This window comes from Monopterus albus, unplaced genomic scaffold (genome assembly GCF_001952655.1).
Source record: "Monopterus albus unplaced genomic scaffold, M_albus_1.0 scaffold18.1, whole genome shotgun sequence".
Classification (NCBI taxonomy): domain Eukaryota; kingdom Metazoa; phylum Chordata; class Actinopteri; order Synbranchiformes; family Synbranchidae; genus Monopterus; species Monopterus albus.
In genome coordinates, this window is record NW_018127898.1 from 798,967 (window position 1) to 813,170 (window position 14,204).

General features: G+C 40.7%; 1 long non-coding RNA gene across 2 annotated transcripts in view; it reads left to right on the top strand.

Moving 5' to 3' along the window:
- Positions 1-1,036: 1,036 nt before the first annotated feature.
- The window catches only part of LOC109956234 (uncharacterized), a 21,514-nt gene continuing 8,346 nt past the window's right edge, over positions 1,037-14,204 (top strand). Inside the window, exons 1-3 of one of the 2 annotated variants that reach the window (XR_002274382.1) lie at positions 1,037-1,143; positions 3,295-3,432; positions 4,075-4,152. This is a non-coding gene — a long non-coding RNA (uncharacterized LOC109956234). Of the gene's footprint in view, positions 1,144-3,294; positions 3,433-4,074; positions 4,153-14,204 lie in introns of those variants that run through there. The other variant, XR_002274383.1, reaches the window with a different exon arrangement.

Genomic DNA, 14,204 nt, shown 5'->3' on the forward strand with positions numbered 1-14,204 from the left:
TGTTTGCACAGTGTCAACTATACACTGGGTCCCCCATGACTCAGTCTTGTAAAAGGTTTGTGTGTCCAGGCAAAGGGCCGGGGCCCAGAGGGGTCTGAGACACCCAAGACCTCCATCCATCCATTTTCTATACCGCTTAGTCCCAAATGGGGTCACAGGAGGCTGGAGCCAATCCTGGCTGGCTGTGGGCGAGAGGTGGTGTACACCCTGGACAGGTCGCCAGTCCATCGCAGGGCTAACACGCAGACTAACAACCACTCACACACACACAATCACTCCTATGGGCAATTTAGAGATGCCAATCAACCAATGCTGCATGTCTTTGGACAGTGGGAGGAAGCCGGAGCACCTGGAGAGAACCCACGCAAACACAGGGAGAACATGCAAACTCCACACAGAGGGGCCCTGGGTTGGCTGGGGCTCGAACTGGAACCATCTCGCTGTGAGGCAACAGTGCTAACCACCTGTTCCACCGTGCCACTGTGCCGCCCCCACCCAAGACCTAAGAACCATAAATTATATATATATATATACAAAAAAACAAATAAATCAATACAAATAGAAAGTTATATACAATAGGCTAGAACATACTAGTTTGCATGAACTATGATGTGCAATGCCAATATTGCAGTTTTTTTTATTTCAGATCAAAGAAAGCCTATTTCTAATATGCCTGCTAATCTTATTATAAGAATAAAATAACAGCTGAGCTATATCCTACCTATTTTAGATAACAATGAGAAAGTGTAATTTTACTTGTTTTATTAACTCAAATGCACATTTTAAAGTTATTTTTTATACATAATTAGGGTTTTTTACATAATTGTATTTTGTATAATTGTATCTTTCAAATGACAAATTGTTGGACAGCGATAAATAATACTCTAATAAGGGAAAAAACTGCAGCACAGCACATGCGCGATGATAACGCCCATCAAAAGCGTTTACAGATTTTGGCAACCGAGTGGCTGTCTTATCAAATATAGACGATCTTTGCGTGAACATTCTGGCACGTGTGGACAGGGCGGTGCTCACCGTGACACGCAGCGGCACGTCCCCTCTGAATCACGTTTCCTTTCTCTCCACAGTTTGTGTTCGCTGAAAGGCGAAATATCGCCGGAGATTGGCCGGGACACAGCGAATGTAGGTCAGAAGCTGCTTGTGCAAACATGAGCGTCGTAAAACAGTCTAAATGTGCCTGAAACCGTGGTCTCTTTACAGAGAGCACTCAAAACGACTGCCTGTTGCTGCCAGGCACATATAAAAATCTATTTAGGTCACGTAGCTCACTTTTTATGGCTGGGTGGGGTGTCTTTATTCACAACCTTTTTTTATTCTAGATAGGTGAGCTGAATGATAACCTCACTACAGCCTTCAACTTGTGGGGAATTAGGCTAAGAGGGCACAGTCTGAGAAACAAAACTGATCACCAGCTCTGGATGTCAGTGTCATCTGCTTGAATTGGTTTCAGTTACAGGGCACTAATAATAGAACATTTCTTGTCAGAGACAAGTAAACAGAGGTTTTACATTTTATGAAATCATTCATCCAAACTCCTCCAACATTTTCTAACCAGAAAATGTTACTTGAGTAGCTTTACCCAAGTAGGTTTGTGCAATTGTACATTTGATGCATAGGCTCAGGTTATAGGTTATAGACTAATAGGCCAAATGACATTTCTAAGTTTATTTAACATTGTTGCTGGTTCATTTCAGATTAGGGTTTTACATAAAGAAACATGATGGAATTGGTAAAAGTTTTCCTGTGTGGCTTTCACGGGGATTTGAGGCAAAAATAAAGTTTTTTTGTTTATATTAACTAGGCCTGTTTTATTTTTTTATAGAAATTAAAAGACTAGAACAAATTGTAATGTATACATACTCTGTATGAGCAAGAAAATGAACACAGTGAACAATAACAATTCTCATTAGCATGTGAGAAAGTTTCCAATCATGCACAAGACATTTCTACATCCACAATTCACTGGTGCCATTAAGTGATTAGTATGAGAGGACATGGTGAGCTGTAGTGTGCGTGAACCCTCATGAGCTCCCTGCAATGGGGCTGTTACATACTGCATGAAATGAAGTTGGACCTGTTAGCACATTTGTTAATGTCAAACTATGCTGTATTAACTTCCTGCAGTTGAGAACCTACAGTAACAATTAAGGATATGCTCAAAGACCTATACAAGTATAAGACCATTTACCATAATGCAATTAGCTTTAATTTTACTTTTTAATAGTTTGTAACAATTTACTGTCCTCATTTACTCTGAAAGGAATATAGCCTGCCTTGTCTTCCAGACAGATAGCAGAGTGAGGGTGTGTGAATCTGTAATATAAGAATCATTTTGTCCGCAATTAGGTACTTTACTTGGGGTTTGCTGTACGCATGTTCAGAAGGGGTCCTTAAATGTATGCACATTTTCAAGCATAAGTAGAAAATGATAAATTTGATCTTGCAGGCAGGAGCATGCACACGGTTTAAGCACGAAATTGTGTGTATTCACGGGTTGATAAATAAGATACCTGATCTTGAACATGAACCAGACTAGGTGATTAAACAGCGCCTCTTGGTGGTTCGAATAGTCAGTGCAGCTTATGGTGCATTAGACACGTGTCTGTTGTTGCTGATACTGTAACTGTACAGATTAGTCACCTGGACATGAATAATTACTGGGGGCACGTAGGTGTTGTTGACTGTTTTTGGCATTGCATTACTATTTATACTGCAATAGTGCTAAGCTGAGCAGATATCCACCCCCGTGTTAAATGCAGGACTTTTTGTTTCCCACAAGGTGGCAGTGATAAAACTATGTGAGGAACTGGTCTTATTTTTGGGGGTTGTTTTGACATTTCCTCACAAGTTTTAAATTCAGTGGATTGTAGGGCCTGATGATCCCAATTCAGCAAAGGTTTGGATGGTTGTGTTAGAGTTATAGACAGAGGGCCAGAAAACCACTCAGGCTTTACCAACTTTCTCCATATGGTCCTGTATGCTGCAGTGTTGCACTGAATTTATGGATGCTGGTTCTTTAATTTCTGTATGCATCCTTATGTGAATACACTCAGAAATAGCCTCAGATTTGAAGGTTTGTTTCAGTGATGAACCTGGTTTAGCAGCTATGACGGTATTTTATCCTCACAACTGCCTTCTTTAGAATACACGATAATGCACCGTATGCAGTAGCAAAATGGAACAGAATCAGCAAAATAAAGATGCAAATGCAAATAATAATATGCATTCTCTTACACACTAAATACTGATGATTCTCTCACTTTCCCTCCCCAGCTGAAGAGTAGATACAGCACCGCTGGTCCACTGAGTCTGATGCTGTGGCTGAAGAGACACAACTGATTTCTTCATTTGGCAGTTACCATGGCGATGAGCGCCATCCAATATGTGGATTTGTTTCCTTCAACCAGAGAGGTGAGTTTGTGTCAACTTTGTGTCGACAATGTCTCTGGACTAATTTCAGTCAGAATTTTGGATGATGTGGTTTATTGACCCTAATGGTCAGACATGTGGCATGAAAGATAGAAAACACCAAATATTTGTGTGAATTGATTGACATAATTCATTATGTGACTCAACTTGACCTGCAGCATAATGCATATGAGATTTTATTCATCCAAACTGAGTATTAAACATTGAGATCAGCATGTTAGCTGCAATGCTAATAAAACTAAATCATGCAGTTATGATTATCTACAGTATTTTATCAGTGCTGAGTAGACTATTGATCATCTCCTTTCACTGCACATTCAGACAAATTGTATGCAGTATGTGAAAGTATATTTGTTACTGCTAGAGGGGAAATTTGAGGGGACAGTGGGGAACAAGGATGACAAGGCAAACAATGTTTAGTACTGTGATGGTAGTAGTGACCTTTGTGTGATAGCTTACCCTCTGAAGGGCATTTACATTTTCTGACAAGAAGACAGATGTTGCAACAGGCAGCCAAGATCTGCTGAGTGCTGTTGACAGGCAGCCTCTTGTGAAGAGGTGCCAGATTTTACTGGGGGGGAGGAATCCACCCCTACTAAATCAATGTTTTTACTTTTGTTCTAGCACATTGGAGAAAGTGGAAACAAAGTGTGGAGAAAAAAGTGGTTGGCGATGAGTTGCTGAGGGCTAATAAAACATGAAATCTTCACATAACCTTGGGTGTAATGTTTGTATATCAGTCTGCAAACTAATGAAGGGGAAGCTATGGTGAGACACTGTACTCGCAGAAAAGCATTTTAAAGTGGCAACCCACAGCTCTATGTTTTTGGAATTTCCAGAGATTATGGAAGTCACACTGTGTTGTCCGAACCTTAACATCTTTCCAACATCCTGTTGTTTCTGTTGAATGAAAAGAGCTAACAAAATACACCTATCAACACCTCTAAAGCTCTGTAATTGTCAAGCTATCTTTTTTGTTTATTCCTGTGAAAAACCTACCATTCTCCTACAGGAGCGATTGTGATAATTCCTGCTTATGTAAAGGCATGTCATGCCTTGTAGAATGTTGGGACAGGTGCCTTTTTTGGAGGTACGTTCTGTATTTACCTGCATACATGCAAAACGTTGCTTAAATTGTTTAGACCTCACTTTACTGACTGTGGTAATTCAAGATGAATAACCTTAGCTGACTGGAGCAGACCTAGAGATCCCCTCCACAAGAGCAACAGACTGAAAAATGACTCTGTACACTAATCTGAGCCCTTGGTTTGGGAGCTAATGCTAGCTAGCAGCTGTCGGCAGATAACACAAATGCTGCAGATGAATTCATTTCTGTCCTGTCTGTGCTCAAACCGATCACTAAAGTGGACGTTTAGACCTAGCTGTAGCAAACACTACTGTATGTAGCTGTATGGGATAGCATTACTATCTATTACTAAAGGCAAATTTACCAGAAGTTAACATTCAAGATCATGATGCATGTTTATTTCTAACAAAGAAATAGACTACTAGATTTTTGAAGGACTTTGGTGACTTTGTATACAGGTCATGTTACACATGGCCAAAAAAGCTGATTAACAGCCAGCAGCAATCTAATTAAGATAAGATGTTACATTTAAGAAGTTGGTGCAGCTTGAGTTATATATGGAGTGTTGTTTGTTCTCATAAAAGCAAAATTAACCAGCTGGATTTTTTAAAGGAGTTTGATAACTTTATCAGCAAAAGAAACAAGGAGTTTGAAGTGAAATAACATGCGCTGTCCTTGGTGCTGAAGAGAAGAATCCTGATCTGTGACTATTTTGACTCAGGATCCTGAAACACTGACCTCAGGATCTAGCCCTGTCCATCTTCAACAATAAATATAGTCTGCAAAAATATTTTTCAGCTTCGCATTTGTAGTTTTCACTACACAATTTTTATGAATTAAGATTTTACATAGAAAACATGCTTATGAAAACAGTCAACTATTTGATAATTGTTTACATTGTTATGCCTCTGTGCAGGCGAGAGCTGTGGCTAGAATAATAATTCAACATGGCATTAACCTGTACACTAGAGAATCCAGTTTTCATAGTCACTGCTGTCATTCTCATCATCTCATCTTGGGGAAAAAAGGCAAATACACCCAAAGTGAGTGTCCCAGAGCTTAGAGTATTTTGAGTTGTCCGTCTCTGCCAGGCTTGCTTCATCCTAACAGCCCCAAAAAGCAATCCCAGCTGGTATCATATCTAATGCACAATAGAGCTCTGACAACAATCTTATCTATGTATGAATCTGCTAAATGTATCCCCACGTTGGTGATGTGAATGCTTTGCAGGGGAGGGACAGATTCCCCTGCTGGGAGGCCTCCCACATGTCCTGAAAATCTAATACGCATATGAAACGCAAAACCTTTCCTCACCAAGCTTTATTTGAAGTGAGATTCTCCCCCTTTAAACCTGGCAGAGTGAGATGACCCGGAGGCATAACGTTAAAGTAATATAAACCATTTTTACCCAAATTTGGGTGGTGATAATCTTGATAACAGCATGTATTTGAAAGATGCCCAATTTATCTCATCCAGTTAATCTAACCTAGCTATTTAACTTGACAAAGTTGTCACACATGCACCTCAGATGCCAAAATAGAATTTAAATATATTCCTAATAGATTATCTATAGGCTGAACAAGCACGTGACAAAGCCAGTATCTCCAACAGTGGTATAGTCAATTAATCAAATGGGTCAGAGTATAAAGTGAGCATAGAAAAGAGTAATAGGCAGTCTCAAACCAATCTCAGACAGAATTTACCCCAATAATCAAAGAACTGCAGGGCTATTAAAATTCTTAACCTGTACATTGATTGTATGTGACCCTGGTAAATGGGCGAGGGGCGTGGAGAAGTCCGATAGCTTTGCTCTAAGAGAGACTTTATTCTGCCTTGACTCAGTGAACATAATATTTGTCTTCTTATGCTTCATACACCTCTTTGCGAGCTTATCTAGGTACTTCTTTAACTACTGAAACTTTTTCCACCCTTAGTACCATGTACATTACTGCACTGACAACTTCCCCAAAATAGATCGCACTGCTTCCCATGTCACAATCACATTGACCATAAGCTCTTAAAGGGGAAGCCTGACCAGTTACACTGAAAAAATATCCACAGTATGTTAAACTTCATCCATCAATGTCTGTGGCAGCTACTTTAAACTGAATGAACTCAATGATTACACTGACTAGCGCAAGTGACGATACACCCATTGAAGGAACAATGACTGTTGTGTGATGTCGTGAAAAAAGCCCATTGGGAGTGACATGGTTAGGAGATCCTAACTGACACGACTTGTGGATTTGTGTGCATGCTGACCATAATATAAACATTCTTTTGCTAGAATCACTGACTATAACTTTAAACACAATTGTTTTTACTTTCCAAATATTTAAATACTTATAAATCAAAATTTTATTTTGATGCTTTAGCAACATTGTTAAACTTTCATGTCAGTAAAGCCATGTCATTATTAAATTCAATTATGAAATTAAAGAATTATTGAATTTAAGCATTAAATTATTTAATTAAAGAGCTGAATTAAGTAACTGAACTGATACTCACATCCACTCTGGGCTGCTTTCTACTGGATGCTGCACGTGGCCAGTTAAATTACGGCCCAAAAATGTTCAGTCCAAGAGTCCATTTTCTCAACTAACAGTGGTTCAGATAAATATGAAAACCTAATGAAGACAGGACACTGTTTACTACAGAGGTCTGCACTGGCAAACAGACTACCCAGTGCAGTAAAGTCAAACACATTCCCCCAACCTCTAAATGTTATGTTACAAAGCTCCGTTTCCCTGAATGCATAACACAGCGTTAAGTTGAACGCGACTCCAGATTTGTTTGGTAATTTCCTGGCACTAAACCAATATATTTGAATGAGCATCGTAGAAAATGCAAAGCTCTGGCAGAGATTATAGTGATTGACGTAGCGAGCTGCTGCTTGCTCAGTAAACACCCGTGCCCACTTCCCTCAAAATGTAAAAGATTTGCACTCCATGCAGCCCTTATTGACGGCTCTTCCTTTCCAAGGATCAAGGAATGAATTTTCAAGCTCAACATAATTCAAATGTCTTATCTACATTTCTTATTTATAATCAAAAGCTGTGGGCTGCTGGGAGGTTATGGTGTCCACATTTTTTGGTAACAAACACCATGAGACATATACGCTAGATGCCGCATGAGCCACCTCTGTTTGTTATGGTGACATCACCGTGGCCACCATGCTCCCAGGGGCGAGGCTGCGACTCCTAATTCATGTATGTGTATGAGGGCAGGAGGTCTGTCCACACTAAAATCACCATAACTTGCTTGATTTACAGCCCACATCTTTGCACTCTTGCCAGTGACTGTGGTGTTGCAGCGCTTGGTGGCCGTTCACTTCCAGAATCTTGGCCCTTTGGTGCCTGGCAATGTCCACCAAGGCATGGCATTTGGTGCCATTCATTATATGCATTATAAAACCTAGATACATTTTGTCCATTGTGTTCCAGTTTTGCTTTGGCATTGTGTGGCCCACTGCATATGCACATTCATCCAGTCATCTTATTTCGTCAGTGCTGCGCCATCCAATCACCATCTGTCCTGCAGGCCGTAAATCTTATACATATCTGCTGCAATTAGACAATGGCTTCCACATGTGGATCAAACTCCTTCAACAACTCAACCCCTACCTCACCCTCTTGTACGCCCACTGTCTCCTTTTTCCTCCCTCTGTTTTTCTTATTTCCCCGTCTCACACTGCTCTCTGTGTGCCCCCTTTCACTTTCTCTCTCCCTGTCTTTCCCTTCTCTTTCTGATTGAATTACCATAAGTGAGAGCCATGGCCAAAATATGCCAGCTTGTTCTGATTAAAAACTGTCCTTCTTGTACCAGAGTCTTTCCAAATGACTGCATGTGTGTGTTTGGGGGTTGGGTTAGGAAGAAAAGTGGAAGCCCAAGAAGAAGAAGAAGCTGGGGGACAGAAGGGAAGGAGATGGAGAAGTGCTGTGGTGAAGTGGGAGGGAGCAGCGGAGAACAGAGTGGGAATGAGACAGTAATGGTAGTTGACAGAGGTGGGTTCACAGTAGGTTCATTGTGACATCATGGTTGAATTTTGGGGAACATTTATATAGGAAAACTATTCTTCTTTCATTGGATGCACATGTACACCCCCAACCTCCTTTTTCTTTTCTGTTTTTTTTTTTTTTTAGTTTTCAGCTTGCCCAGAAATACTAATCACTGCAAATATACAAAACATGAAAATCTGCTTTGGTACTTTCAAATTCATTTTTGGTTGCGGTGTAATGAATTTATGTATCTCTGTGTAGACATGGTTTACCCAGATTTTGGTTGTGTTTGAATGAAAACCTGCCTTCATTTATTCCAACCTCAAACAAAGTGTCTCACCTTTAAAGCCCTTTCTCTCACTTGTTTTCTTTCCCTTAGCCTCACTTTCTCTCCTCCCTGGTCCCTCTTTTTTCCATACTGGTACAGTATGTTCTTTGTGTGTAGGCATTTTTAGCGGCTTGAACGACAGAAAAGACATAAAGGAGCCTTGGGACCAAAAATATGTTTATAGTGAATGTGGGGGTGTGATTATATTTGTGTCAGCTCCTTTTCTTGCTTGAGGAAAATTAACAGCAGGGTGTTGTGGTGTATTAAAGGTTCTTTGTGCCTTGTGACTTCGGTGTGTGTGTGTGTCTCGCTAGCGTTTACTGGTTTATAGGCATTCGCCAGCCTTAATAAGAGTGTAACTCTTTGATGCGTGTATGTTTGTGTGTGCTCGAGCAAGCGAGTGAACTTGTCATGCATGCTTGCCATCCTCTACATGCCTCTCCATGCACTACAGAACTTCAAATGACATCAGTCTGAGAGAAACAGGGTAGTGATCTCATTACCGACGGCCTGCTGCTGATTAAAACTTGCCGTCTGCACCCTTCTTCCTTGACTCTTTCTGTTCTTCTCCCCCTTCTCTGCTCTCTTGTGATTCCTTGTCCTTTGCCTCGCCTCAACCCGCTGCCTCCTCCAACCCTCAACTCCAGAGTCACACCACTCTGCGGTTTCTCCGCTGCTCGCTGCCAAAAAGGGCCCCATTTCCAGCTCTGCAGAAAGTTATAAACTCCCTGCTTTTTTCCTCTTCAGTTTTCCTCCATTTCTTTGTTCTTCTTTGCTGTACATCACCAGGCTGTCTTTTTCAGAGACAAAGCCTCCAATAACCTACCTGCAGGCCTCATCAAAGCACTTCTCGTGTTCCTAATCCTCTTTCTGAGTCAGTCTGCTTTTACACTCATTGACACAGAACAAGAACAAAAGTGAGAGAGAATAAAAATGTCGGTGAATGTGTCTGAGTATGTGTGCATGTATCAACATGTGCATGCATGTGCAGTATCTGATGTGCTAATAGGAGTCAACAGGACTTGCTTGAGTTGCTTACTCGAAAAGCTTCTTCAGTTCTCACTGGTGGAGAGTCACAGGAATTTAACTTCTGTGGAGTTGTTAAAATATTGATGGCCACTAAAGCTACCTGTGGCTCACTACCCACTGGGCTATCTTGTGGGTCATTAGGGTCATGTACATCAAGATGTGAATGGATGTTAAATTGTCTGGGGAGAGATGTTGAGTGCATGTGCATGTGCAAAAAAGGATGCTTATTATCTGCCCCATAGATTTACATTCAGAAATACACAAATGTTTCTTTCACACTCAGCTTGACATTATACACTCTCTTCCTCTTTGTACATTTCACTGACACAGAAACACAAACACTAACCTTTCACCTCTCTCGCTGACACTGATGCTGGAGAAGTGTGGCAGAAACCCAGATGGTTACAGCAGTGGACCTATGACTGGACACTTCCCAGTGTTTGTAACCAAGTGATCAATAAGTGTGATCCGGATCATGAATCCTGTCACACAATAAGCAGATTTTTGTCTTATATCTGTACATTAAGTCACATACTGACAAAATGCATTCCAGATATTATTAAAAACACTTGTCATAACACTGCAGAGAATCATTTATCTATTCATTTATTCATTCCTTCCCATGTGGCTTAGATCTGCTGTTCCCATGTCATGTAGGAATGAAGTGATCTACATACTGTAGCTTTCCTGGTCGTATGATGGTAATATACAGTAAAGTGCCAAAATGTGTTATTTATTTTATCATGAAACCACACGTGAATATGCATTAAATGCCTAATTTTGCAAGTGAAATTAGTATGGTGCCCCAATGCTTTATTCCATTCTTTATGTAATGCTGTATCATACCAAGAGCAGAAATGAAGCAGAAGGTGCATTTCCCTGGTATGTTTGTTCCCAGGAACTAGAGTCCAAGAACTGTCCCTGGGGTAAAAGTCCCTTGAATGCATTGTTATATTTCTACAGCAGGGCTGAAGCCTAGTGAAGATTAAACAAATTAGCTGATGTAAAAGTATGACAGTCGGCAGCAGGGTTGTAAGAATGCCACATGTAAAATGCTGGCTATGGTTAACACACCTACTGGTGGTGGAGGACAGGCTACAGAGCTGAAATGATCTCTTTTCTGCAAGTTTATGCTTGTTTAAAAGGTGTTGTTTTTTTTTTACTCAAGGTTTTATTGCATTACTGTAATGAATATAGGGATTGTTAACTCTACTGGTCCATTTTTTTCTTTTTTAACATCCAGTTTTTTATTTCTTTTTTGTTTTTCTTTGTTTGTTTGTTTGTTTTTGTTTTTTTTACATATGGCCATACATGGATCCAATTATTCATTGGGGTTTTTGGAGTAGGTCTAACTATCAATAACAATATCCTTATGTAAAATTGCATGAATAACATGGTTGTTAAAGACATTTAACAATTTCTAATGTATATTAATTTTGTGCTGAGTACTATTTAATGTATCAAAAAATTTTACCAGTCAAACTGAAAAGTAAATAAAATACGGAGTTTTGTTTTTGGCTTGCGCTGACTGTTGCTGCTTTCATCCTGCAGTGGCCCAACCAGTGAAGTCACGCTGTCAGACGGTAGCAGACAGTTTTATCTCTGACATAAAGAAGCAGGTAGCTTCGCCCCTCAGGGGCCAACCAGCCAAGTTTGATCTCATCAAATGTATTACCCTTAAATGCCTCCTTACCACTGAGTTGATTTGCTTAGGAAAATCCTGGAGGAGGAAAAGAGTTCGCTTCAACTCATTTATAGGTGCGGAAATTACCAAGAGAACGGCCCTTTGTACTCCTCAGGCTTGGAAAGATGGAAAACAACTCATGGTCGTTTGCATTTTGGAGATTTATTGAAGTTGTCTAAACATATATAGCAGACACTCTATGAGTTTCATAGAAGATATTTATACTATTGATTTGTTTTATGGATAAAATTATGTGCATTTTTCTCTTTTGTAGCAGTTCAGGGGTATTGTACATTTACAAGTAGGTGAAATTTACATTGCTGCAAACGAATCTCAATCTGTAGACTAACTACAGATTGACTCACTTTGCATTTGCATTGTTCATTTTTGATACTCACTTTTAATATAATGCAGAATTTTGCATTCAGAGTTTTTAAGTTATTGTTTCTAAACTCGTGATTCATAAGGACATTGAGGGTGTATTTCTTTTGCATCAAGAAAATATACTCACAATAATGCAACAAGTCCTTCTTGATTGACCCAATGCCCCTGGACTCCCACACAGGCTTACCACAGTCCTAAAATCAAGGCACCATAAACATGGATCTAAAGCCAAGGGCTGATACTGATATCCCCATAGGTGTGCAGTCCCCTGCAGCATATGTGTGTGAGAGTTAATCACTGTTTCATTAGTGTGGCTGTGTGTACATGCATGTGTGCTCTGTTCCTGGGTGTGTGCTTAAGTGTACTGTAGGCCTATCTTTGTATCGTGAGCAAAGGAGGAGCACATTCAGTACAAACAATCAGAGAGTTGAAATCCAACAAAAGAGTGTTGACTGACAGCACGGTGTAGAAGTTGTGGAAGTAGAGAGAGAGAGAGAGACACTGTGAGACAAAAAAAAAGGAGGGGGTGGGCAGCAAGTTGAAACCTAAGCTTTCTGGACCCTGTTTTCCCTTCCTTCGGGCATTCTGTGGCTGGTAAAAAAAATGTGCTGTATATTTGAAGTGTTGGATCACGTGACAAAGGCAGGGTTTGTGAATCAAAGTACACAATGATTTCAGGAGGAGAGAAAGAGAGAGAGGGTGTATTTTAGTGAGAGGGAGACGGGAAAAGGAGAGGGAGGCGGAATGCAACAGGCTGAGCTCTGTCGTCGCTTTGAGAGAAACTTCTGACTAGCAAACACAACCACCTCTCTCCTTCTCAGCTCATTTCTCCTCTGACTCATTCTCACTAACCACCAGACTGTGCGACGCTCATATCCCAGGTCTGGTAAGTTTGCTTTTCATTCCGTTTTTAAGATGTTCTTTTCCTTATAACTTCATTCTGTTGGCAATGTATGAGAAAAGAAGACAGACAGAGGACATGTCAGAGCATGAGTGAGATGTGTGTCTGTTTCTCCTTTCTCTCTCTCTCTCTCTTGCTCTCTCTCTCTCAGTATCGCTCTCTCTTTCTCTGTGTGTGTGTGTGTTTGTGTTCCTGGGCCAGCATGAGCGGACTGAGTTTCCAGAGGACATCTTTAATTGAGAACAGAGATTTCTAGAGAAGGAGAAGGATCAACAGATCCAGCTAAGAAGGGGAATGAAAGCTGATCAGCAGCTGTGTGTGTGTGCGCGCCTGGCATTACTCACATTGTGGAGACCGAAGCCTTTTTTACATACTCACATTGTGGGGACTTTGACTTTCTCATGGGGACCAGATGCTGGTCCTCACTGTGTAAATTACTGAATCTTAGGGTGACAATTTGGCTTAAGGTTTGGACCAGGTTGGGTGTTAGGGTTGGGGTTAGGCTAGTGGTGGTTATGATTAAGTCTCCAGAAAAAGAATATAAGTCCATGTATAGTTCCTTCAAGGAACAAAAACTAACATGTGTGTTTGGCCTCATTTGTGTGCATAATTGACAATTCCTCATATTTTTAAAGAGAAGATGTTCTAATAATACACACTAATTTCTGTTGTCGCATTAGTGTTGAAGTGCTACAGGTGAGCTTTGCAACCATCTCAGGCCATTTTCCAGCAGCAGACAAAGTGGCTCTTGTAGCCTGCAGGCTCTCAGCCAGCAGACAGGCTGTCAACCCCAGATGGATCACTCCATCAACATCACAAATGGCAGAGTAGGTCTGGTGTACCTGAGTGTGTACACACTCAGTCACTCATCCCCCTGAAGGTTAGCTAAACAGGTTTCCATCTACACAATTACATAAGTGCAGTGGAAACACTGAAAGACGCTGCTCTGGATATCACAGGACAGTCTGTGTGTCTGATCATTGCTGCTGCTTAGACACAGAGTATGTGCATGTGTGTGAATAAACGTATTAACCCCGTCATACTGAAACACGAGCTCTCTTTATAAAGATTGTGAATCTTTTCAAATAGCATCCTTTGTGCAGCATCTTCTGTATAAATATAGAAGCACTGCTTGATTGATGGCTGTAATTAAGATGCTGTTCATCACTGGTTTCTTCCCAGCTGACGTGTGTTGCCTTTCTGCTAACATCATCCTACTGAGAGGTCACGCCATGCCACTCTATGCTATGCACTGTAATGCAAGGACCCACTGTGAGCTGTTCTAGCAAACTCTTGACAAATCTGTTTAAGATCAATTTTCCTTAACCTCTAGAGGGATGTTC